This window comes from Centrocercus urophasianus, unplaced genomic scaffold (genome assembly GCF_019232065.1).
Source record: "Centrocercus urophasianus isolate 14NV4802_14NV808 unplaced genomic scaffold, USGS_Curo_1.0 seq_40, whole genome shotgun sequence".
Classification (NCBI taxonomy): domain Eukaryota; kingdom Metazoa; phylum Chordata; class Aves; order Galliformes; family Phasianidae; genus Centrocercus; species Centrocercus urophasianus.
Window position 1 is genome coordinate 3,088,357 of NW_024884978.1, and position 24,229 is coordinate 3,112,585.

General features: G+C 43.9%; 1 protein-coding gene across 4 annotated transcripts in view; it reads left to right on the plus strand.

Moving 5' to 3' along the window:
- Nucleotides 1–24,229, plus strand: part of COPRS (coordinator of PRMT5 and differentiation stimulator) — a 132,697-nt gene that overhangs the window by 44,740 nt on the left and 63,728 nt on the right. The window contains exon 1 of one of the 4 annotated variants that reach the window (XR_006171115.1): nucleotides 12,947–13,024. The exons of 2 other annotated variants lie outside the window; for them this stretch is intronic. The gene's annotated coding sequence lies outside the window, so the exon portion shown is untranslated. Of the gene's footprint in view, nucleotides 1–12,946; nucleotides 13,025–24,229 lie in introns of those variants that run through there. One more of the 4 variants, XR_006171116.1, reaches the window with a different exon arrangement.

Consider the following 24,229-nt stretch of genomic DNA (forward strand, 5'->3'; position numbering starts at 1 on the left):
AAAAATTCAAATTTTACAGTTTTTAACTGATTTTTTTTACACTTTGGTTTCTGACATTAATTTTCATTTTGGGGGTTCTTCATATTTTATGTGTAAAAATTCATTTGAGGAAAAAAAACCACTTCTGTCCAACTCTGGGTTTAAGAATTAAATGGAACGGAGCTGTTCCATAAGTACATGGCAGGCACTTTCTCCTCCCTTCAGGCCAGTTCCTAAGCTGGGAAGAAAAATTGTTGCTGGCCTTAAATCTGATGAAATTCTTCTGTTGCTTCTGTGTGAGAAAGTGGTTGAAGTGGCAGAAGCTGGTTCAGTCATTTAGAAAGGGCCTATCCTCATGAAATCATTTTTCCTTTGGGATGATAAATTGTCAAGTCCAGGAGAAAAATCCCACTAAAAACATGCCCTCTGAGCATCAAAGCATGCAGAGCAGGGGCACAGCTCTGTGCTGGGGGTGCGTGGGGATGGGAAAAGGATCATGGTACAGCCTGGTAAGTCCATTTGTTTTTTTGTCACCCCACACATAGTAAGCATTGGCACCTACGGCTGACAGATAAACAAACTGTGCTCTTTTAGAAAATATGTGAACAGGGTTGCTCGTTGTCAGCCTTGCAGGCAAAAAAAATAATAAACACAGATGGATTTTGGAGAGGGATGGAAATGCTCTGAATTCTCCCAGCTGAAATCCAGGCTTTGAGAGGAGCCAGATGAGGTGTCACTGGTAGGAATCCTCTTATTTCAGGGACTGAGAGAACAGGGAGCACCTGGTGTGTTCACTACTTCATTCATAGGGTTTGCTGTCTTCTAAACATGACTGACTTTCTCCTCTGTGCTCTGATCCTTCCTGGGCTGCTATAACAGAGCAGGATGGCGATGCCATGAGCTGCCAGCCCTGGTTTTTAATATCACTGTTGTTTTTTTTTTTCCCTTTTCATTTTACACTGTGAAAGGTTTGGCCCAAACAAGTTTACAAACAAAACAGAGAACAAACAAAATACGAAACTTAAGGATTCCCATTTGTGAGCAGTTTTTTTTATGTGAGGTATCTATAGCCTCACGTATAGTGATAGGTATAATAATGATTGATTTCATTATTGTTTGGTCTACAAAAGCTATAGCATCAATTCTTAGGATCTCATCATGGGTGCTGTGCTAACTAGTGCTATTTGGGAAGTCTCAGCAGCTAGAATTAAGATGCTGGGTTTTAATATAAAAGCTGAGTCTTAAGCAACAAGTTTTTTGTCTGTGTGTGTTCAGGAGGAGCTTGGAAACATGACTGAGACGTTGAGAAAACACCAGCTTTTGATTTTAAGATGCATTTAAATGGTTAGTGTTAGAAATACTGGTAAAATGCTCGTGAGATATATCCAGCCTAACACAAGGCTCATGAATCCTTGGTGCATAATAGCATTTTCCTTGTTCAGCCTTAGAGTTTATGAAGTACAGAACTGTGATGAAATGGGAATCACCTGCTATGAACCTCCACAAAGCTGAAGTGGTGGAAAACAGTGTTTTTCGCTGCAGCTGCTTTGGCTTCTGGAAGCTTTGCTGCCTCGCTCTGGCCGGGGTGGAACCTTTCAGAGTCACGCATTCTGACTTTGGGAGCCTGCTGTGTGCCAGGCCTGAGGTCAAGGAGCTCCTGTGCACCCAGGCTGGCGGAGCAGGGCTGTGCTGCTCCTGCTGCTCTCCTATGGCCACTGCAGCTCAGCAGCCGGGGACGTCCTTCAGGGAGCTGCTGACCCCCAGTCTGGACAGGAAGCTGGCAGGCGGCTCGCTGCAAGGTGATGAGGGGAAAATAGATTAGTCTGAGACAGAGCGAGTCTCAGAGCTGTCACGGTGCTTTAAAAAATAAAGCTTGAGGTAAACAAAGCAACAGGCCTGCTTCTGCGCCGGCTGTGGGATTGCTGCTGCCAGCCTTTCCAGCGGGCTCAGGAATTCCACCTATTTCCTACCCCAGCTCTTGCCTGGCTCCAGACACTCCCCGCAGCTGCCCACATGGCCAGCACTAACTGCTGCTCCAGCGAAGGAAACTGAGGCACAGACAGGCAAAGCCTTTGCCCTGAGCACCCAGCAGCACCCAGTGGCCGTGTCCCCCAGCTGGTTACACGATGGGAACGAGTTATGGCTTCTTGCTTTGATGCCCCGCTGTCATGATTTCTTGGTTTGTGCATTATTCTTGCATGTTTTGAATTTCCTATCTTTAGATTGCAGATTCTTTAAACACCTGATGGCTTAATACTCCTGAGATGCTGGATGATTTTTGTCGTCTTCGTTGTTGCTGGTGCAGAGGCAATGCCATAAGCAGGATTCTGTTGTTTGAGGCATTAGTAATGGTTGCGGCTAACAGAAGACTTAGGAGGTTTAGCAAATGCATGGCAAAGAAAAGGAAAGAATAATGCCAAAGCTGTAGGGGACCACAGGTGTGATCGCATCACTGCTTAGACACTTCCAAGCACGATCGTTTCCAACACCAGCATTTTTCACTTTTTGTTTTTGAACAAATAAAGAGTTGACAGCCTACCAAGCACAGCACCTGTGTGCCCAGCAGCAGCGCCACTGCTGTCCTGTGCACCCCGTGATGCACAGCACGGAGCTGAGCCTTTGCTGCCCCTGTGCTGTCAGCAATTCCTTTGCTGTCTCAATTTGACTCAGGTTGGCTTGACATGGAAGCCAATCTGCTACTCATCTCCTTTTTGAGCTTTTCTGATAGGGAATAAATGATATGTGCCTCCCCTCCCCTCCTCCCCTCCCCCCCCTTTTTTTTTCTTCATGTTTTTATGTTGAAAGAATGGATGCAGTGGTTAATAGAACCCAAACCCAGTCCCTCCCTCCAGCTTCTCCCCTGCACAGCCAGGCCCTACCTGTTGCATGGCACCGTGCAGCCACAGCTCCTTCCCCTGCTGGAAGAGAAGCCATTCCTTCCAGAAGAAGCATGAAAATAGCATCCTGTCTGCTTTAATCCCTGGCTCCCACTTCCACCACGAGTGACCGTTAGCCATGAAAATTCCAGTAAACTTTATTGGCAGTAAAAAATGTTGTATATTATTTGAAAACCAAAAAAGGCAAGAAAAATGTTATGGGACTGTTAAGAGTCCACAAGGAATCCTCATTTCTTGTTTGCTTTGGGAGTTCCAGCTGGTCTGACATGAATACTGCCTTACTTGATGCTTTGCAGTACTTTTATAGAAACTGAAGTAATTGCTTCTGGAGTGTTATTCCTTGAGTTTCTTCAGATAATGTCACTTGGGTGACAACAGTAACTGAGTAGTCAGCTTTGCCTTAAAACACTCATATTAACACAATAGGAGCCTTTCTTTAAGAATTTAAGCTCTCAGTTCACTAATGTTTTGTTTCTCTAAGACCACCACTATCAATGAAATTGCCTTGAGACTTTGGGGTGAATGAGTGGAGGCTCTAAGGAGGAGGGCATGCATTCCCCATCTGTATCTGCTGTCTTCTTCCACTCTCGTTTCCTCTGTGGTTTTCAGAATGCTGAAGTATAAGATGTGCACTCATGTACAACATGGACACAGTGGGAAAAGCCTTAATTGAGATACAGGTTTTTATCTAAAACAAAACATCCATGACAACGCATTTTTCTTCAGAACGGGATGTTTTATGTTGTTTTGACTGTAGTTTAATTTTTCGTTTAAAGAATTCTTCTCAGTAAGTTTCTATAGAGATATGGTTACTATGAAAATAGAGGAATCAAGCTCACACCTGTTGTTTGTGTAGCCAGATTGTTTCTTTGCTTTTGAAACTCGGCTCGTGTGTCACCTACCTCTGTAACCAGATAGGTAATGTAATACATCGTATTATGCTGTGATGAATCAGAAGATGATTCAAAGATCTGTGTTTTTAGCACACTGTGCTTAAAAGAGGAAGGAACAGGAGCTCAATTTGATGTCTATTTTCCGCTCAGTGGCTCCAGATTGATGTGAATTACACTTCCTTCATCAGATTCTGTTTTAGAACTGACTCGAGACCCAAGTGGGGGAGGTTGATCCTGGTGTCACACTCACATAAGTAATGGGGGTCTGCATAGGGCACCTCAGTGTGTTCAGGATGGCTCAGAGGAGAACTGAGCGATGGCTTGGGGAGTTCCTCGGGGTTTGTGGGCCCCCCACCCCACCTTGGGAGCCTTGCCATGGCATGGAGTTGCTGTCTGCATCCTCAGTACCTCGAGTTGTAGCAGTTCGATTCAATTTTTTCGTTGGATTTCCAGTGTGATCACTTTGTCTGACATGAAGATAACTGTCTAGACATCTGTTTAAAAAAAGAAAAAAAGTCTCTCCATCCTGCTGTCTGAGAGCACAGAGCACAAATTCAGATAGGTAAATGTTGGGCATATGAGATTGATCTGGAACCAATAATGTCTTAGATAAGTACTTGTACTGGACCCTGAGAGCTGCAGAGTCCTGCATAGCTTTTAGATCTTGCTGCTGCTTACCTGCTCGCTATTGACGGAACTGGAGTATTCCATTTCCCCAAGTGCCTTAATGGATTTGGTTTTTTTTAAACAGGCAGCTGTTCCTGGGAGGGGCGCCATTTTTTTGTTGGTGTTAGCTTGTTTTGTTCTCACAAGAAAATATCATCATCCTCCAATTCACTGCTCTCCGCTTAAGGAAGAGAGTGCAGCATGTATGAACTTGGCTGTCTGCCTCGTTATTTGCAACGTGCCTGTAAGGGGAGCAGTTCCCAGTTTTTTTCCTAAAACCTGCATTCAGTTTTCTGTCTTTACATTTCTTCAGCTCTCCTAGAGGGCAATAATATCAACTTTCATATTGATATATTCGAGACCTTGCCTTGTCCCTGCAACTTGTTAGCACACAGCTGAGCATCCTGTCTTTCATGCAGTTCCTCAGTGAAAGAGTTTGTTCTCCTGCTGGAACAAACATCCCTGGAAACCTCCCCTAGATCAGCAACAGCAAGTAATTCACAAGCAACCTTTTCCTCTTTTTTTGCATTGGAGTAAATTAAAAGGCCCCAGACATCACAGTGCAATGTTCTGACAGGAAAACAACAGAACAGCAGAAAGTACAACACATGGCAGCAAACCCAAAAGAACCCTGCAAATCAGAAATCGCCTGGGAGACATCAGTGGGATCACTTTGGGCTGATACATGTTAGACAGGCAATTCAGAGTCAGGAGTCTGCTCCAAAGAAACAGATATCTAAAGGGGGCAGAGGCAGGCAAGAGGTGCTGGTATTTCTGTATTGCAGGTGGGCACTGAGCAGAGAGCAGGCAGCTTGCCCAGCGTCTTGCAGGAAGTCTGCAGCAAAATTGGGAAATTAACCCAGATCCCATGAATGCCCTGCCTCCTGGCACAGTCACAAACCTCTCTTCCTCTTTGGTACAATTTAGATTCCCAAGTTTCCTGCAGTTCCCTTAAATGATTTTCAATAGCAGACTTTGCCCTTGGAGGAGGGGATGAGGCATTGTATAAGCATTGCATTATGGAAGTATTTTGTTCTTTGTTATTTAGCTGAAAACTCAGAGTCTTCTTTCAAATGGGTTCTTCTGGATTTATTTTTAAAGAACTTTGATAAACATGTTACTGAATATTTTAGATAGCTAAGAGCAAGTCTGTGACCTTTCTGACTATGATAATTGGTTAGAATTGAGTAATTCCTTATGAAAATATCTGCTGTTGACTTTTTAACCCATTTGAGGAGCAGTTTTTGGAATTTTTCCATTTGGCTTCAATGGGACTTGATTGATACCATGATAGTACGCTTTCCAACTGAAGTGGTTTTAGCCTGTTTAAAAACAGCCTACATTAGCAAAAGGATTTTCACATCAAAAGCGTTGTTAGAACAGTGAAATCAGTGCTTATCTATTGCTTTGCCTGATTCCTCAAGGCAGCAGCTTTGAGAAGAATGAGTGAGATGGAATCAGGGTTGAGATTAACATGAAACATTTTGCTGGAATGCAGGTATTTTTAAGATACTACAATGAAAAAAAATAAGAAGAAAAGGTTAGAATGAATAATTATTTCCATTAAAGGGACGTGGCTATTTCTGTTAGGTAATACTGAGCTCCTTTCCCATTAATGGTAATTTGCCAGAAAAGAAAGGTACATTACATAAATATTTCAAAGTAACCTGGGCAGCAATTTGACGATATTAAGGTTTCAACTTGACAGCCCCAAGCACCTTGATTCATCTTAACTGCCAGTAAGATCTTAACTGCAAACAAACACTTCACTTGAATAGGACTGACTTCAGTCAACCAAAATGAGTTTCATTCTACACAACTGAACAAATATTACAGACCAATCAATGCTTCCTCAAGAAGGTTCATTATCTCAATTAGAAGAAGAGCATATAGGGGTGGACATGTGAAGTAAACCAGAGCCATTTTTCTAAACAAATCCTGGCTTTGCAATGCACACACAGGCAAACCTGTATTTCATCTGCGCTAATCTCAGAACAGCTCTGTTTGGATTTGCTGCTGCTTCCCTATGAGTCAGTGCAGCACGCAGGTCTGTGTGGTGTGAGGGGAAGGGTAATGAAGGGTAGCAGCTGAAATAGGCAGCACCAATCACTGGGGCAGAGAGCTGCTTTGCTGAGAAGCCCAAACCTGCAATAAGTTAACAGAAACCTTCCTGGTGACTTTGTTTGGCCTTCGGATGAGCAGCTGTGGGATGGATGTGCTGAAGGATTTGACACTCATCGCCAGGGGACGGTCACTGAAGGGAGTTCATGGCTGCAGAGCAAAGCCCCATCTTCGCTTAAGCTTTGGGTTTATAGCGTTCACGATGCCACTTATCCTGGACAATATGCAGGATGCAAACTTATCTGACCAGGGGTTTTGTTGGTTTGAAAGACTTGTCACTACAGAATACAGTTATTGATTTGTTTTAGCTGCAGAGCTGTGCTAACATCGTCTGTAGCAGATGAATAAAGTTGGAGGAGCTGTGGTCAGCTGTTGGAAAAAGCCACTCGATCCTGGGGAAACAAGGCTGGCAGTGAGGCTCCTGCAGGGACCTGGGTTTGCCTGGGCCATGATTGTCATGCTGCTTGTTTCCTCTTCTCCCCCATTCTTGATACTGCTGCTCAGAAATGAAAAGCAAAGTCAAGATGCCTGTCTGAGTTTAACAGATGCTGATCAGTGAACCCCTCCCACTCTTGGCATCTTTCTTGTTTTCCTCCTGCGTGTGCCCATGCATGTATTTAGAGTCAGTAACCCTGTTTTGGACCTTCCTTCTTCTGTTTTAAAGCTTCCAGTTTCCAGAGGATTCTATCTTAGTCGCTTTGAAGTGTTGAGTTTCTCCCAGTCCTTGTTGGTCTCTCTTGATGAAATAGAAAAGTACCTTTCCATTGACTGCAGGGCCTGCTGGAAGAAAGGCGCTGAGTTCCCAGGCACATTAGGGCTCAACTGCTGTTTCTGTAGCTCTAGCGAGTAGGTTATGGCACTGTCAAGTCAAAATGGAGGGATGTAATGGACAGAAATTGTTGTGAAATTGTTGTGAAGAAAGTAGTGTTTATCTTAGATCTTGTAATTTGCTCAGAGCCTCGTTTTGTACACCTATTTGACATGCATGCGCTCAGAGGATTCATAAAACATGGGTTGCAATGATTTGTGGTCATTAAAGATTATTCTAATCATTGTAGTAATCCTGGGGACTGATATATAAACTCTACATAAACAAATGCCAAGAGACTGTCTCTATCTTAAAGAACTCACAATCTAAATAGAGAAAAAAGGCAAACAAAGGATTATCATCACCAGGGCTGGGTGGAGCTAAGAACAAACGCAAATCTCCTGCATTGCCCTTGCAACGTGTCCCTTCTTGCTTGCTCAGATCATCTTTTTTTTTTTTTTTTTTTTTTTTTTTTTTTTCCCAAGTAAAGGAGATTTCATGCCAGTGGTCGGGCATGCTTCCAGCTTGGATAACTGGGTATGTTTACACTGTGTGTTGGATAGGTTTCCTGAGCGATCGGAGGTCTGAGCCAGTCAGTGCCCTGGGCATGAAGCAGCCCTGCGTGGCCTCCAGACATGCCCACAAGCTGCCTGGCTGCCCTGGCTTCGCAGCCATGCTTCTAGGAGGGTAACTGAGCTGCTTCCAGGCTCAGGCTGGTTCATCCCTGAGCAGCAAGCTGCAGCTACTGCACCACACCACATCTCGTACTTCCCACTGACTGGCTGTGTAGGAAGACTGGCTGTAGGTACTGACCGTGAGCCATGTCCTCTAGTGGGTTCACATCCTCCATTTCCTAGGCTAATCTGTCATAAAATACTGCTGTTTGCTGTTATGTTGTTTTGCTCACAAGGTCTGCACAAAGGTCTGTTGTTTTGCTGTCCTTACCACCACAGTAGAGTTCGTCATCAGTCTTTTAAATCTGTGTTTTATAGGACAGGTACAAGAGTTGATAGCTGCCTAATTTGGTGATGTCAGGATCACTGGTTAGTGTTTGTAGAATGCTGTAGGAAGGCTAGGTGGTACTCTTGAGCTGGATTTTGCCAATGCTTACCCAGCTGGGAAAGTGTGAAAATCAGTGGAGTTACTCGTCTCTGTGCTGCAGGATGGCAGAAGGTGCTCTGTTGATCCCGAAGCTCAGGCTAGAGTCAGCCAGGAAGACACTTCAGCACATGGTTCATTTGAGGCATGGCCTTACTCCTTGCTTTGCTGAATGGGGACAAACTGAAGGGCATGGTCTGCTGACCCAGAGCTGTGGGGACAGCTCTTGAACTCATATTCTCTGGGTAACTGCATTGGATGAGAGGGTTTTTTGCCTCAGGCTGGGCATCTTGTGCCATCGCTGCAACCAAGGAACTCACTCAAGGAAGCAGGGGATGGTCTGAGTGCCCACGTGTGTGCAGCAGCGCCTGCTCTGCCCTGTGCTGCCTTCTGTAGAAGACAAAAATATCTCCCACCCTGGTAGGACAGAATATGCTCTCATGGGGAATACTGTCAACGGTAATACTTCCCCTCTGGGGTCTGTTGCGCTGCTGAAACAGGTAGCGCTCCCAGTTTGCTCAGTCATTTCTTTAAAAAGTAAGTTTTGTTCATCAGAATTCAAAAAGCAGTTTGGTAAACGTTACTGACTGATGAGGGCTTGGAGATTGCTGCTGAGTGCTCACAGCTGGGGCACGTGGGATGGGTAGCACCTGTTGGTCGTGAAGTTCTGCAAGGTACAGCTCTCCTGTCGATGTTAATAATCCTTATTAGCTGTTTATTGGATATCTTTTATTAATGATGTGACCCTTAGTTACCCTAAGGAGAAAAAGGGGCTGGCAGGTGTGGGTGAGATTTTGGCAGACCGTTTCAGAAGGGCTCTGGAGTCAGAGCAGCAAAGCAGCTTGAGCAGAGCTGTGGCACCAGGTGGTTCCCTGGGCTGCTGAAGCCCTGCCAGCACAGCTCGGTGGATTCAGGGCCCAGCTCTGTATTCCTGCCTGGTTCTCTCCTTCAGTTTGTGGAGGGCATTGGACGGCTCGGCTGTTCTGAGCTGTCTGTACTCTCCTTCCTTAGTCTGTGTAAACACTGCCTTTGGTTTGTAGCAGCCTGATTTTTTTTTTTTTAAGGGTATATTGCTATTCAGGATAAAAATAGGAACTGCTCTAAATCTTTAGATGCCAGCTTAGCCTTACAGTCTGGTCCTTGATTCCTGTTGAAAATGGGATTTAAGCTTCTGTCTCTTTAAAGTGTCCTTAAAAGGTTTACTCCTGGACAAGTTCATGCTCAAACTTGGAAAGTTTGCCATCCATCCCTCATTTGACCATACTAGGTATTTCACCAAGAGGGAATTAATATAGGGAACAACGGGAGATGATCTGGGAGAGAAACAGCAAAAAAACATTTGAGGACAAACTTAAGCTGAATTCTGAGTCCCTAGGAAAATACTGTTTGATGCAGAGAAAGGTAATGCTATAAATGAAATGATATTATAGCTGCTATGCTGTATGTTTTGCTTTAAAGTCTCTTGGCCTGGGAGCTTCCTTTCCAGATACTGAAGCTGTGTACGTTGTGCATGTGGCTGTAGGCTCATATGGTCCCCACTGCAGTTACTCCCAGCCAGAACTGTACTGCTCTGGTGTGATATGTGCAGTCTCACACAGACATGTCAGTCTAACGGCCTGTGAAAAGCATTACAGATTATTGATAATAGGATTAAGATATCTGAGCGTTTAATTCCGTGTTCATGTGTTTCCAAGTTGTTCCTAAATGGAAGAAAATTTCAGTGTAAGAAAGAGAATACTTAAAAGACTGAACTTCTCAACTCAGCATCAAGAGGGATAAACTGTATTTAAACAATATGTTTAAATAAAGCCTGAATTGATACTGATTCATTCCAGATGAGACTCTGGGATCTGTAAGATGTGTGGGCTTGCTGTACTGTACTCTAAACTTTTTTATCAGAAAGAGTCAACCTCTGTGCTAAGACAGGTATCTGCAGGACTTTGCCTTGTGAATCATGAGCACAGCAAACAGTGGTGGCCCTGGTTTCTGCTCAGCTTTGCTGTATGCTGGGAGGGTCCCTCTTGCTGCTGACAGTGCAGTCAGTGAGGAGCCCCACAGGCTGCTTCCTGGGTCTGAGAGGATGTTCTGCAAGTTGTGGAAACTTCCTTTGCTTCAGTTTCTCTGGGATATGAGAACAGCAGTTTCTCAGTGAATATTAGGGTGAGAAACATTCTCACCACACAGATGGAAAGTGTTACATTCCAACTCGTTGCACTCTCCAATATCCTTTTTGTCCCTTATCTCAGCATACAGCTTTGTAGACTTTTATTAGTGTATTTTCTTGTTCATTTATGCTCACTATATTACTATAATATTATTGTGCAATGGTGTCCTTTTGTCCATTTATTTTTATTTCTGTCTTCCTTAAAAGACTTGGCAGGAAGACAAGCATGTTCCTTTTCTCCTTGACTTGTCAGTATGCTTCCAGATAGCCATAATAAGCTCTTGGGTGTGTGGTAAAGACCTTTATTTGGGGTGGTGTGTGAGCATGGTGTAATTTTTAGTGTGCTTCTGTGGACTTTTTTTTGAGTAGAGGTTATTTTCCAAGATCAAAACAATACTTCTGCAAAGGAAACCAAGCACAGCTTGTTTTCTTTGATGGGTGGGAGTAAGGACGTGGTCTGGTTAGAGGTGATGGCCTGACTCATTCCATGGTAGAGTTACATCTTAGTGGCAGCATGGTGGAAGGGATGCAAAGGGCTCCCTGTGTTCCATTCTCCGTTCATTTGGATGATCAGTGTGAACACTTGTGAGACAGCAGCTCGGGGAGACAGGGCCCTTGTGCTGTGCTGGTGTTGAGGGTGGCAGAACTGATTCCATCAGCTACAGAAACAGAAAACTTTTCACTCTGGAGAGATCCCCAGACAAGCTAACTTTGGTGACCTTTCCTGATAGCTGGAACAGGAGATCCACACCATATGTATTTGTCTGTATTTGTTTATAAAAGCAGACTCATTTTGAAACGGTGATCTCATCTTTTTGCTTTCCTGGGATACATTAATTTTCTTTGTGTATGTGGCTGCTGCAAGAAGGACCTTGGCTTACTGTGACAAGAGTAAGAGCCATTACTTCAGAAATGTGAGACCTCTTTGGGTGCCATAAACTGAAGCAGTAATGTGAATGCTAAGATCCGTATTCTGTTTCACAACAAACTGAAGGGCCATAAAAAGAAAGAACAGAGTTTGTGTGGGACAAATGGTTGAGAGAGAACTCATAAACTTAAGAAAAGGCTGCTTTCACAGACAGGAATCAGCTCAATATCTTCCCTTCTGGTGTAATGTTAGAGAAAATCTTGCTAGCTTGTGAGCTAGGTGCTTATTGGGAGATAACAGTTTGACTGACCATCTCATAGAGGACAAGTTCAAGTTCAAGCTCACGTAATTGCCATGTACAGACCTTACGCTTTCCTTTGCAAGCTAAGCAGTCGTCACGCCTCCAGACGTTGCAAATAGCGCATGGGCCTGTATTGGACATATAATATTATTCTGATCCTTTGATCTTGCACCACAAGCCTCCAAGTCTCAACAAGCCCATCTGAAGCAAGGGAAATGTTTGTAATCTCTCCTTGACAGATTTGGAAACTGAGGCGTGAAGGTTTACCTGCCCTGCAGCTGCACACTGGTCAGTGGAAAGCTGAGGCTGTGTTTCAGTCCTGCACAGGACCAAGGTTGCAGCATGAATCATTTGGCTCCTGGTGACCAATGCTTTTCATTCAGCCCTGAATCTTCCCTGTGCTCACTGTGTCTGTGCCCAGCTCAGCAGTTTCTACAGTTCCTGGGATGGCAGTGTTGGTGCAATGGAAGCCTGCCATGTGCTTGCATGCATCTCCTGCTGCATCCAAGCCCCAGTGAAAAGCCACCAGCCTCCATTGCCTTTGAATCAAGTCCTTGCTATGCAGTAGGCTGGTTGGTTTGTGTTCAGAATAGAAAATACCAGAGGCAAGTTACTGAAGAATTTTTGCAGTGGCACAACTTGGGGGCTTAGCCAAAATGAGTAGCACTTTCCACTATTGAGATCTAAAACAAAACAGCAAGTGGAGCACCCTGTATTTGGCTAAAAGAAAAAGCAACAACACAGTGAGCAAGCAGGATTCGGAATTTACTAATGTCCCCCTTAGCACTCTTGCCCTTTCCCTCTCTTCCATTTTAGAGAAAAGTGTTGTGAAGCAGCTGTGTTCAATCTTGTATTTGGCCAGCAGCTGTGCTCACAGCAGCAGGTGTCTGGGGTCAGCTGCTTACGATGTGCCCTTCGTCATCTTCCATGATTGGAGAGAGCCACTGCCTGTCTCCCAGTCCTCCTAACAAGGCGGCAGTGCTGATAGGTAGGTTGTCAGGAGTCACTGGGGCTTCTCAGAGCCTTTTCTGTTAAATGAAGATATTCGCCAGGTGATCTTGGTAAAGCTGGCTCCAAAGGTTCTGCTGAATCTGTGTTGCATAACGTTGACCAGGTCAGTTTTAATGTAGTGAAAATGGAAGCTTCGATCTGCAGATTAACGTGCATTTGCTTCACAGTTTGGAAATATCACTTCAGAAGATGCTACAGAATAACTTCAGCGTTATCAGGTATGAATCTGTAGATTACAGTGATGTAGCTGTGGGAACTGTAGGTGTTGAAGACAGAGAACAAAAGGCTCAGAAGTTAGATTCTGCTTATCACAGGAGGGAAGAGAAAAGTGTGCAATTGGAAAAGTCCAAATTTGTGGGAAATCTGTACCGTGTAGTACAGGAAAGTTCATCAGAAATATTTTGTAAGATATTCCCTCTCTTCCTCACATGTGCTCTCAGATCAGCCATCTGCATTCTCAGGGGTAGAAACATGGTTTTAGATTGGGAAATAGCTTGAATTTTTAGAAAGAGCCTCGTGGTTTGATTTTGTGCTTTTATTAAGATAAATTTAAGAAACCACTTCAAGTTCTGTGTAAGGTAGGATAAAACATCCTGTCTCATTGCATGATGCTCGCTGGTATTCAGACTGCAGCTCTAGGGGCTGACTGCAGTTAGCAGTGGATACAGCAGTGTATCGGGTGGGTTTCTGTGCTACTGAAGCTTGGAGAAGAGGGCTGCAGGAAACCTGAGGGGATCAGAAGTAATGGGAGTTAAGAGCAAACCCTGGTACTGGCTTTCAAACAATTTTGTGATCCTTCTTTGCTTAAGATCTGGTGTCTTTGAGAGAGAAAATGATCTTCAAGCTGAAGGAGCTGGTTTTGTTCCCATTGCCTGAAATGTGGAGTGTCTTTGGCAAGTTGGCACTTACTTCGTTTGCACCATAGTAGGGCAGCTGAGTATTAAATACTGTGTTCCCAGCTGCACTGCTGATGAGCTTGTGTAAGAGTTGCTGTGCCTCCTTCTGCCTTTGTGCTTTCTGCCCTGCTTTGCATGGTGGTTTTGGTTGTAGATTCTTCAGGACAAGGATTATCTCTTGCTGGGGTGATTATCTGCAGCACGGAATTAACTGCAGCAGAGTTTGCTCTTTTCAAGTGAGCTACAGACTTGAGGTGACAGAGGGGTGGTTCATATATGATGATGTTATGTTGTTTGCTTATGTGTAGGGTAACAGACCTTGTTAAAAGCACCCTGACTCCACACTTTGCTGTGTGAATGGAACTTGGGGTGAGGACAGCCCTCTGATTATCAGCCGAGTCAACTCACTGGTGGAAACAGTGAGTCCTAAGTAAATGTGCAGCCCCTAACATGTTTCATTTCCAGTCTACTCTGAGGCCACCAGACGTTTTTGAAGTGAAAGTAGCTTTAATTTGAAGCTATCTCCAGTGTTTGTTTCCCCTAAAGACTGATGTTCTCATCTGAGCAAACTGTTCAGCTCTCATGGTCTTCCATAGGAGGATGTAAGACTCTTCCCATCTTCTCCAAATTGAGCAGAAACAGTATTTTTATGTTCTAATGTGGGCTTTGGGGTAGCAGGGGCAGGGTAAATCCCACTAATTGTGCTATTCAGTAGATACAGTTTTGTTTATTTTTTAAGCTGGCACAGAAATGGAGGATAAGCTTAGCTGACCACAAGCCATTAAGTATTATGACTTGAATTGAATACTGAACACTATTGTTAAAGCATAAAGGGAAACTCTGGAATAAATTAACAGGTCATATAATATCTCACATTTCCCAGAAATGTAACAGCAGCTACTCATCTCTTTTCAACTACTTTCCCAACTAAGGATGAGATATTTTTGCACAAATTCAGGGCGTGCAGAAATCAGATATTTACATTTGAACTGGTCAGAGCTGGAGCCATACTCCTCTTGCAGTTGATGAGGAGAAATGAAAACCTTCAGAGGGTGATTTCAGCTTGTCCTAAAATAGCCATCTGGGATTAATTGTTCTCAGAAGGTGCCTGTTTCTCTCCACTGGAGGAGTTGGTGTCACTACCCTCCCCTCCCAAGTAAGGACCTTTCTCGTTTCACTGCCTTGGGTGCTGGAGTTTGTACAGCTCCATAGTGTGTCTGAAGCAGCATGGTGCTAATCACCATCCCCTTGCACTACTGGGGGGGACAGCATATTTAGCACTTGCAGACTTCAGTTTGCCATTGGCAGATGGCTGGGCTCATGCTGCACTCAGCTGATGTGATTTATCCCTTAGCTATAATGTTAGTTTGCCCTGTTTGAGGAATTCTGCACTTTGAAAAATTCATGCTGTGGGCTGAGAGGAGTGGACACAGGTATGATCTCTGTGAGAGGGCACACTGTGCATCTTTTCTCTCTAGTAGGCTTCTACAGATGTGAGAACAAAGTATCCCTGGCCTTGTCTGCAAGGTGTGGCTGTGGGACCTGGCTCCATGTTGATTAATGATGGGCAAAAGCTGGTGGCTATAAGATACACTGTTCAAAACATGCCGTGTCACTGTACTGTGTGTTAGGAGAGCCGCCTTTTGTAGCTCGACTCAATGCAGTAGCCATGCCTTCTTGTTTCTGTGTTTCTTTGAGCTGGATTAGGAAGGGTTTATATTTGCATTCTGGAGCACTTGCCTCTCAATTGTTCATATTTTGAACAATATTTCTAGGAGGTGCGAAGTGCCACTGAGGCTGGAACCTCTCCTTGTCAGGACGCTGTCTGCTACAAATTCACATTCATATACGTGCCCTCAGAAACTTGCTTTGGAAGTCTGCAGCTCTTCAGAGTACAAACTTCCAGGATTAGACCCTAAAAATATAAGTTACACTCAATAATACATACTACTGCTTAAAATAGCACAGTTATAACTGTGGCTGGCATTCAAAGTTTGACATTTTTATTTCTGTTGCCAGGATATTTTTCCCACTAAAAGTGAATTAAAAACATAGAAATCAGTGTCTATTTAGACTATTCATTATTATTGCTTCATTAAGTATAAACAATTTGTCAACACATAACAGACGCTTGGAGAGGATATTTCCTTGCAGTAACACAAATCTGAAATTCTCCTGGCTGTTTCCTAACCTGGCACACTCAACCTTGGATCCAACTGCATAACTCAGAAGTTTTGAAACTAGCCTTCTGAGCTGGGCTTTGAGTAAAGTTTCTCAACAGTATATAATTATTCCCATTATACCTGTCGTCAATGATTCATTGGCCGCTGAGGCACACATATGAGCTATTTTTCTCTTTATGACTTTTGGGGGGGATGATTCACTGGTTATAAGTGTACATTATCATATGACTAAAGAAGAAAAAAAGACAAACGGAGTGAAGTGCCACTGAGATTTTCCATATGAAAACAAGAAAAAAGGTTTGGTCAATAAAATAATGATACTCCTCCTATGTTAGGCCAGCAAACGTCTGTAAAACTTCAAAATAGTCAGAATCCATACAGCTTTTCCTTTTACACTTCTAAAATGCCAATGATTTTTGATATGATGGAATCATTGGAGTCCAATAATACAGTTGAGAAGAGGTAGGAGCATATTAGCTTTTCTTCTGCATGGCTTTGCCTGTTTATTCAGCTGTTGGTCTGTCCTTGTGGCTCAGTAGCTGAGGACCACACATGCTGGAAGAGGGCTCTTTCCTCATTATGCACAGGACAAGCAGACTGGTCATGCTGGCAGGGATGCTCCTGGCACATCTCTGCTGCTGGGACTGGCTCCAGGAGAGGGAACAGATCCAGGTCATTGGCTCCAGTCAAGTAACGTCACTTCTGGGAAACAGTGGGCAGCTTCTGGACGTAAAGTCACCTGGGTCAGTGGCTGCTGAGCAGCCAAGCAGTCCCAAGACAACCTTGACTTCAGTTGCTTCGAATGAATGATGTAACCCATAGGTTGAGAGGAAGGTGGATGGCAAGGAAAGTGAAAAACAGAAACAAAAGAAGCCTTTTCCAGTGCAAAATCTGGTCTGCAGCGTGAGAAGGTCTATTGAGCAACAGGGAAAATGGATTTATGTGTCACCGTTAGCTTCTGTGAACAAGCCAAATTGCTCTGGCATCAGACACATGATATTTATTCATGAAAATGTGGAATTAATTGCTATCATCCTCATTTTTTAATGGGAACATATTTTAATTTTTGGTTACAATAGTCCCGAGCCTCAGTCAGTGTTAGGGAGAGCCTGAGCTGTGAGGGCCTGGTGGGGAATGACGGCGGGGCAGGGAGTGCAGTGCAGTGATGGCTGCATCCTGCGGCAGCCTCTGGATGGAGGGAGCTCAATTATGTCCTTACGGCAGTTGCATTTATACCCTAAAACACAGATCTAAAGTTAGCTCGCTTCTAGGAAAATCACCTCCTGGACCTTTTGCTTGTGTCACCATCTGAATCATTATATGATTTTGCTCTGGCTTTTTTCTTAAAAGCAAAGGAGGCAAATTCTTACCTCTCTACTCTCTATCTGCAACTGTCTTCATGGCTGACCTGAAAATGAACTGTAGATTTAATTTGCCTCAGAACCACGTTGTTTACCCAGGCTTTCACCAGTGCCTTCTGAAGTCTTCTCCTTTGCTCCCTCCCCATAGCAATCCCATAGAGGTATGCTGGGCTTGGTGCACTGTGTCCACCTGCGCTGGTGTGTGGTGTTACAGCCAGCAGGACCCACATCTTCTCTGCTTCCATATTTTTAGTGTGTATTTCAGGATGTCACCTACCTGTGCTTTCAACTCTGCACGTCTTTCTGGGTTATTGGCTCCTTCCATTTCCCTGATTAATGAAGGATAGACTGCATCCTCGCAGTTCTTTCATACACATGCAGAAGAAAGAGATTTTTATCTACAGAGGGAGAAATTGCAGATATATGAATTATGTGAGGGGTGAGCAGGTCATTCTGATGCAATTCCATGGAAACAAGCAATTACATTTATAGGCACAGCTGAGTAAGGTAATTTGGAGCACAGCTGGCCAGTAGCAGGGATTTTCTACTCTCTAATCATTGCCATGGACCCACGGGCTGGAAGCAAGCCCAAGTTTAAAGGGTCACTTGCAGGCCAATAAAAGAATATATGTTGGCTGGGAACACCAGACTCAACAATTTCAAAAACATGTTTTTCTTCATCTTGTTGAAACACAAGATTACACTGAGTCATCACTTACATGGCTGGACTCTCACGATCTCAGTACTACAAACCTTTTCCCTCTCCCATCTCTTCTTCTGAAGAACAGTTTATTAAACTTACATTGTTGGTTGTTGTGTTGTTGTTGTTGTTTTTTCTCCTGGCTGGGGATTTTCACTCAGCTTTTTTGTAGTAGATAACCCAATGCCCAAAGTGTTCTCAGAGTAGGGCTGGGGAGATCTGAGTCAATAGAGCAGGAAAGAACTCATGACTCTTCTCTTGCATTGAGTAGGTGGCTCAAATTTCCAGCTGTTGCAAATTATGCTGGCCCATGACTCCATATGTATTTGCATCTGCTGATATTTGCATCTTCTTTTGGAGATGTGGAAGAGTAAAGAGATGCTGAGGGAACTGTTTGATATTTGCAAGGGTGTTTTGGTGGCCAGTGCAGCCTCCTTGATCTTGTTTCTTGGAAGGAAGGGTGCTACAATGCCTGGTCTATTTGAATGAGTGCTGCATTAAAGGTTATAAAAAATGTGGATTTCTCTGCCTCTGCTTTCCAAACCTCTTTAAACCATTTCCTAGATCTCTGGCTCTTGCCTGCAGTACCACTAAGCTTTCTTGCTACTGCAGCACTTCAGGCTAGGCAAAAGCCATCCCAGTTATCTACTAGGTTGCCTTGTTTTTGAAGCATACCCATTTTGTTTATTGTGGTGATCCACTGTTCCTCACCCCTTTCCAGGCAGAAACTCCATCAGCTTCTCTCTACTTGCCTTGTGAAATATTGCTGCACAAGTCACTGCTTCACCCTCCCAAACTCATTACTTCAACCAATCTTCATTATGCCGTATTATTATTACATTTACTATAATGTCTGGAAGATTTAAAATGCAGACACGCTAAACAGAGTAAAACAACTTGTTCTGCCCTAGCAATCATCTTGGTTGCTAGAGACTACTTTAGCAACCTCCAGCTCCATTTGCTGACCAAGTCCTTGTCATTTAATAGCACTGTACAAATACTTGCCTGAAATAAGCTTTGCTATCTGTTGTCGGACTGTGTTGTGCAACTTTATTCGATACAGTTAAAATTCAGCTGAGATTGGAATGATTTTTTCGTGTGATACATCCTTTGCTAGGATATTCCAATTGCTATTAGGTAATGGCGACTGATTCCTTAAGTCCAGCAGCAAAATGTCAGCTCTGTATCCCATTCTTTTAAAGTATCATTATTCCATTTCCATAATATTCATCTTTTGTCTCTGCTCGATCCTCCTGCACCATTACTTAGCAGCCTCTGGCAGTCTCTTTGTATGTTCATCAAAAACTGAGTCTGAAGTATAACAGCTGGATTGGAGCCGTCAGCTTATGGCTTACCTGTCAGATAGCTCCTCTAACAGTGCTGGTCTCACCTTGAAGAAGATTTGGTTGAGTTCCGGAGTTCTGTCTTTAGGGATCTCCATGCTCTCAAGCTCCACAAAGTTGTCATTTCTCTTTGGTCTTAGGGTACTGATGGCTCTTGAAGGAATTGTCATCTAGAGCATTTTGGGTGGGAGCAGGGAGGCCAGCAGGTCGTTCATGTGGAAGGTAAAGCTCCTTGGGGCGGCTCCCAGGAGGGGCCTGAAGATGCACTTTCCTGCTGCTTTTCTGGGCTTGGTCTCTTTTTCATTGCCCTTCCTTAGCTGCGGGTTCAGCCTTTTGTTTCAGGCCAGCTCAGAAGCAAACCAGATTTTCTGTTATCAGCTTGTACTTTGGCTGGAGCATGCCTTTTATTTGGGTTTGGCTTTTTGTGAGACAGCCTGTTTATGCGCTCTGCCTTTCTCATCTATAATTTAGCATGCTGCAACTCTGCTTCACTTCTGTCTAGTGCTGTAGAATCCTTTTGTTGTCACTGTCTCTCTGTCCTGTCCTGAGTACGTGGTGCTCATTAAAGAGGTACTTCAGAAAATCTGAACTGCATCTCTGAAGCTGTGTACTCAGTGATCCTTCCTGCACTGTGCACCACAACAGGTCAATCTGTTAGGCTGCTGTGTTTCTTTTCACTGGGATTAATTATAGAGTGAGAAGACATGTTCTATGACAGTGAAGTAGAAGAGCAAAATCTTTGCTTTTAAGTTACCTGATCGTGTGGTTTGTGGGGAGGGGTTCACCAGGAGATGTCTTATCAAACTTCTTTTGTGTTTCAATTAGAAGTTTTCAGCATGGCTCTGGGACTTTGACAGATATTCTCTAAGCAGAGTCTATGCTGAATAAAAACCCCGCACTAAAAGAGAGGCTGCTTAACACAACTAGTGCTCAAATTCCTCCTGAAAATGATGGCTCATTCCATAAAATCCATAGCTGACATATATGTCAGAAATTACACAGTGTGGGCAGAGAAGTCAAGTTAAAGTAGGGTACATTTAACGGGTTATTAGTAAAATTCTAGTCTGATATAGGGAAAAGAACTAAACCATTGTAGCTGCTTCACCAATGCAGATCATATCTGAACGATGTGGATTGTCTGATGCCCTTGGGTTCCACTGTCATCACTGACTGTTGACAGTGTAATACAGACTGCGCGATCACATGGGCATGAAACAGCAATGGATCAAGGAAGAAGAATGCAATAGGGGTGGGATAACAATATTTAAGAGTGTAATTCAGGAGATGAAGTAGAGAAATGGTTTATACAAAGCAAACTTCAGAAGCAAATGGCAAAGATTGCAGTGCCTGAACATCACAAGGCCTGGTGGTTGTGATGTGTGGACTCGTGAGCAGTGGTGTGAGGCCAGGCAGCTCAGCACCACACAACTGCTCACTTGCTCTCCATAGGTGGGTTATGCAGGGAGAACTGGGGGAGAGTAAGTGTGTGAGAACACTTGGGTTGAGATAAAGGCAGTTAAATAGGTGAGGACATTGTTCTGTGCTGCCTTACCTCGTTGTGCCCCTCAGCCCCTTAATGTTTTAACACGTCTGCTCTTCATCTGCAAAGTGAGGATCCGGTATTCCCTTCAGCAGGATGTGCGTTATCTTAAATTATGAATGTCTGCAGAGCACTTTGTAATCCTTGGATAACTCTTGTTTCAGAGCTGCTGCCTTTGAATAGGAGAGCTGCAGGAGTAATGAGAAAGAAGGATGCAGGATAGAGACAGATAAATACTAGACACTGCTTTTGCTTAATTCGTTCCTTTTTTATTATTATTATTTCATTGTGGATCTGGCCAACAAGAAATAAGAAATTATGTTTGCATCTATTAGAAAAGCATGGCTGGAACGTTAGATTTATTGGCACCAAGATGAAGAAGCAATTTTAGAAAGAGCTCTGGAAATAAATTCATATGTTGGGGTTTAACTTATTCTGAACTCTTCTTCAGCAAGATCTAATGAGCAGAATTGTGCCAGTTATTCATTAATCTTTCCCCTTCTGTGCCTCCTTTAAGACTCTTTGCTGAACGCTCCCTTAGGTTGGCACATGGTGCCAGTACAACTGTAGGGTGGGGATTTTAATACTCCGTTTACTGCTGGGCTGGAGAAATGGAGTGATTAATTCCAAGCTTGTCAAATGAAAGCTCTGGTAAGACCCAGACCTCAGTGACTCCTGTGCTTTCCTGCATGGCTGGGATCGAGTGCCTACATGATGTGATGTGGAGGAAAGCTGGAATTGAGGGATTCCAGGAGAACCCAGGGTGATGTTCAGGAATGGCGCAGGGAATATCAGTGTGTTTGTATCAGCGTGTTTCACTGCCATGGCTAGGTGCAGCTCCTCATGCAGTGAGAGCACACTGTGGTGGGCCTGCAGGAATTTCTGTATTTGCAGGGTAGAGGTATGCTGGCCTTCATGGCAGCTCGCTGAGCTAACGAAGAGAGCTCGGGTCTTCAGGTTAGAGATGGTCCAGGGTGCAGACAGTGCTTTTACAGTAGCATCTGCATTATGGGATCATCTTATGAGGCCGGATGCAACTATTCAGTGTCTGGGAAGAAGCTGAGCAGTCCCCTCTTGCACAGAATGTCTGTATTCCCCCCCCAGGAGCATCCTGAGGCTAGGAAAGTGAGGGCAGGATCTGCAAGCATGCTGCTTCTTCCTGTGTTCTGCTCATACAAATTCTACAGATACCCTCATCCTTGGCAAAGCAGGATGGTGGAGATGAGATGATCCAAAAGGAAGGTGGGAGCAGCAGAGGTTAGCATGGCTTTCACAGGCAACTACGTATATGCAGTGCTGTAAGTTCATATTCTGACATGTGGATTGAGCTTTCTCATCACATTATCAAAATATGATCTGTGGTGATGAGCAGTGATTTAACAGGGTTATGAATGGAGGTGATTTTCACCTCCTTTGCTTTTCTTGATCCTCTAGATTTAGAGAAAAGCCTGACAGATGATGGCTGAGGTTTGTTGCTCCCCACAGAGCTCAGTTGCAGCAAGCAGGGCTCAGCTGAATGTGTATGAGGACTTGGAGGCTGGATACCTTCTCTCCTGAAACCATTGAGATGCCCAGGAAGTCATAACTTGGAGGTAATTAAGAATGGATCATTAGATAAACCATGTTTATGTGTGAGACAGTCAGCTTGGCACTAACTTCTAATTCATGCACAGCTGACGCTTAACTCTGCTCAATGAGATCAGTGTGCAATGATGCTTTTGCACTTCGTTCCAAGGAATGTTTCTTCTGCCCCTCCTTTTCCTTTGCCTCTTTTAGCTCTGGTTAACTGCAGTGGAGGAGGTTTACTCACAGAGCTTATTCTGCTTTCTTGTAGTTTTCTTATTAGTGTAGACTCGCTTTCCCAAGGAATGGCAACTTAGTCTGGTTCTCAAAGCATTTTTGTAGTATAAAGCTTAATGGGATACGTACAGTGTTACATAGAATGAAGCTCTCGTGCTGTGCGCTGAAGATTTACAATTACTTTAATTTAATCCAAATGAAAATGTTATGAGCCAAGTTGTTTTGCAGACATCTCTTTTGGATGGTTATTTGATTCCTTACACTTCATATGGAAGATTTAAGTTGAGGTTTGGCCGCTATATTCATGTGTCCAAATATATTTGGGGGGTTGGGTTTTCAAAGCAGGCCTTCTCAGTTTTTGCAGGTGCCATTTTTTGTCACGTCAATTTGAAGGCAAAGTACATTTTGCAATTTCGAGAGAAGAAAGCAGAAATGAACCATGGGCAGCCCCAGATCTGAACCACTCCCACAAGTCTCTTTGCAGCGATGGGAAAAATCAGTGTGGCTGTGTCCTCTGGCTCAAGGGTTTGGTATCAAACTTTGCGGTTTGCTTCTCTGAAGCACAGCAGAGCGTGCTGACACGGGCTGGCCAGAGAGCTGGAAACCTGAACACTGCCTCAACCCTGCGCCCCAAGGCCCCTGGGGCTGGCAGTGTGAAGGCTGCTCTCTATCACAAGGTGCTCTGGGCAGGAATATCCATTTGCATTTATTAATGCATATCAGCGTTTCGCCATTCATAGGGAAGAGATGTTTGCTGCTTGGGCCCCTCAGAGTGCCTTTGAGAGAGCTCGCTGAAATGACTTCTAGGAAAGAAATCCTGAGGTTACTTGGTGTGGGTGATATGAGGGAAGGACCATCATGTCCCTGCCAGCTGGGTGTGCAGCTCCTCCATAGGTGGCTATAGTGTCAGCTGTGATTGTGAGCTCGTGTTGTGAAGGTGTTTTCTAAGACATTGGAGAGGGATGAGCCCCTGGTAGAGATCTTCTGTGTGTGTGAACTTGGCAACTGAGCTGGCAGATTGGTCTGGGAGGTGTGATGGGACCTGGAGCCACCCCCAGCCTGCTGCAGGTAGCTCACCTTCATGGGGGAGGCTCTTGTGAGCTGCAGCAGCATTAAGGTTTGTTTAACAAGCTCAGCTGCAGAAGCACTTCCCTGAAATATTCTCTTCATGTTTTAAATTCCTGCGTTCTCTTGTGGAAATTAGCAATGCAACATAGGGATGGTCTAATTGCATAGTGCTTTGGTTGAGCTAGAATCAACATTTCCTTAATGTATTATTAAGCCTATCATACAGGTATATATATTTTAATTGAGGTCATATTGTTAGCATGATGTGTGCTTGGCTTTACTTCCTACGGAGGTTCTCAGAAGATACTAACGCTCTCAATTGAAGGAAAGAATGAAGATCTGATATGAAGCTCAAGAATTTTAAGTCTGTTAAAAGTGTAACTATAAAACCTTGGTTGCTGAGCCATCTGCTTTTAATCTTCCTATTGCTATGCAGTCTTCTGGGGACTTGGACTTGGCAACAGATTTCCAAATTGCTAAATTAATCTTGTCAGCTTCAGGAAGCACCAGAAAACCCTTGGGAAACCAATGC